This window comes from Eutrema salsugineum, unplaced genomic scaffold, assembly GCF_000478725.1.
Source record: "Eutrema salsugineum unplaced genomic scaffold, Eutsalg1_0 scaffold_15, whole genome shotgun sequence".
NCBI lineage: Eukaryota > Viridiplantae > Streptophyta > Magnoliopsida > Brassicales > Brassicaceae > Eutrema > Eutrema salsugineum.
In genome coordinates, this window is record NW_006256867.1 from 3,983,399 (window position 1) to 3,986,126 (window position 2,728).

The following is a 2,728-nucleotide window of genomic DNA, read 5'->3' on the forward strand; positions in this document are numbered from 1 at the left end:
TAGGTTTTCAGCTTCAGGAGAGGGAAAACTAGGATATGAAACAAGATTAGATTGAATAGCCAAGATTGGTTCGGAAGGTGATTTCCAGGCAAGTTCGGAAGACAGTTTCTCGCGGTCAGAAGGCTCGCGACCGCGGTGAAACAGGTCTTGGCCACGGTCAGCGTTGTCACACCCGCGGTGAAAGCATGGTTTGCCGCGGTCTGGATGAATGGACCCGCGGTGATCAGAAACGAATGGAAAATCTTGAATTTGATAGACTTCTGCAGTGTTAACCATCCCTTGATCATAAGAATCCATTGGGTTGTCCCAGCCGTCAAAGTTACACGTATTGTGTACCTTATTTGGTTGTTGCAATCCAAGATGACTCATTATGTGATGGAGACACTTTATAACTTTCGAGATCTCTTCTTTCTTCTCAGGAAGTGCAGAATTATCAAAGGTTGCTTGATTACGGATGCTGTTTGCGAAATTTTTAATGACAACGTGAGCATCGTCTATAGATCTAGTTGAGAAATCTCTATTACTTGCTGTGTCAAAAGAGTATCGTAACTCTGGAGTTATACCGTGATAGAAGATACCCAGCAGGTATTCTTCGGTATATCCATGGTGTGGACAATCTCTTTGATATTCCCTAAATTTTTCCCAAGTATCTAAAAGATCTTCATCTTTTTGTTGTTTAAAAGTTTTTATCTTGTTTCTTAAGAGATTTGAACGATTTCTAGTGTAAAAACGATTTAGGAAAGCAGTTCTATACGCTGCCCACGTTTTTAGTGAAGTAGGTGGCAGAGATTTTAGCCATTTGCTGGCATTGTCTCTCAAAGAGAATGGGAAAAGACTACACTTGTGGTAATCCCCATTTGTTGTAATGGTTGCACATAATTCTTCGAACGTCTCGATATGGTCTATCGGGTTTTCAAATGAATAACCATAGAATTGATTTTGTTGAACTAAAGCAGAGTATTTTCTGGACACAAAAGAAAACACGGAGAAAGATTACCTCTGGTGAAACTGGACTTCTTGTTCCGTCCTGTTTTGTTAGATGTTTCACTTTGTGTTTCTTCTTTTCTTCTCTCTTTTATATAATTTGTATAATTGTATCTGTTGTAATTTATTATTTTCTCATGTTTGTCGTAGTAATTCTCAGACACCTGAAAAAATTTTCCCCCTTTCAAAACAGGAACCATAAAAGTGAGTTGATCAAACTTTACGTTCGCAGATGTAATTGATCATCACCATAGAAAGAGTGTCCATACTGAAACATCCATATAAAAACCTTCCACATTGAGAACACAAATTAATCATTAAAATCGTTTACCAAAAATCAAATAAAATTAAACACTAAAATTAGCCATAGAAACACTGAAACACTGTAAATGTGTTTGGTAGGATCCAGTTTCTTTATATTGAAACATCCATATAAAGATTCTTTAAATACTTTATTCATAAGATGAAGATATAGTATATATTATAGTACATATATAAAAGTCATCAACCATCAAATACCACAGTTTTCACTTGGTCCTTCAAATGACTATCAGCATTGGCATTTGAAAATCTGCAACAAACTAGATCATTTTATTAAAAATAATTATTTTACAATTTGTACATAACTTCATTAAATCAAAACATTATTAATTCATAAACACTAACCTGCTCCACAGAAATAAGAGTTCTATGTTCTACTTTTACCGCAGATTCAGATTCATATTCTGATTCACCCATTTGTAGATGACCACCATTCCATACCTTGCCGACTTTGTATGTGCTACTGCATCCCCAAAGATTTTCTTTCTCCACATGAATCAGAAACTAGAAAGTCTTAACAAACACATTTTTTAGAACTTCTGGAACTGCATCCAGATCTTGAATCTACAGGTAATAAATGTTAAAATCATGTCAAATCATCACATTATTTACTTAAATTATGTAAAATATATGCTAAGATATTAAACTCACTTCATCGAATTTCCCAGTAGGACTTCATCGACAGTTTGGTGTACAACTTCTTCAGCCAAAGAGTTAAACAGAAAACATTTGATCTTTGCAGTTTTGTCCATAACAAATAGGTGAAGCTTATACCTAGAACATCTGTCTCATTAAAATATGTATTTATATCATACTCAAAGAAATTAAAAATTCAAAACAAAATAAAGATATAACAAGTTACCTAGCACTAACAGAATGAAATTTGGCATCACATGTTTCACATGGATATAGAGTTTTCATCCCAACATTCTCTTTTTCATCTTCCTTCTTAGGAATTCTGTACACCTTTCTCCCGCACTTAGTACATACCAGATAAAACCAAGACTAATCTGTATTGACTGCATAAACCGGACACATGATTTTACATTTTCCAACCTGAACACAGTAAACTCAATTATTAGAAAAAACCAAAAAAACAACTAACTGCATGAGTAGCCTTTACCTCAAGACAATCAAATAACTCTGATATTGTGACCATTGGAAACTGATCAAAATTCTTATCATCATTCAAATCTTTTCTCTCGGCAGGTTTACTATAGAGATGCACAATACGGCAACCGTCTTCAGGCAAGCTGAAAAGTACATTTGGTTATAAATCAAGAGAAATACTATTTAAGGTATCAAAATATTGTAATGCCTTTAATAAAAGTAAGTGTCAAACCTTTCTTTAAATGCTTCAACCTCAAGATCTTTACTATTAATCAGCAATATTGATGTTTCAAACGAATAATTAATTTGAAGA

General features: G+C 34.2%; 1 non-coding gene across 1 annotated transcript; it reads left to right on the plus strand.

Annotated features, from left to right (window-relative positions):
• Positions 1-598: 598 nt before the first annotated feature.
• Positions 599-706, plus strand: LOC112088271. The gene has a single exon (XR_002900437.1). It is a non-coding gene; the product is annotated as a small nucleolar RNA R71 (small nucleolar RNA).
• The last annotated feature ends 2,022 nt before the right edge of the window (positions 707-2,728 follow it).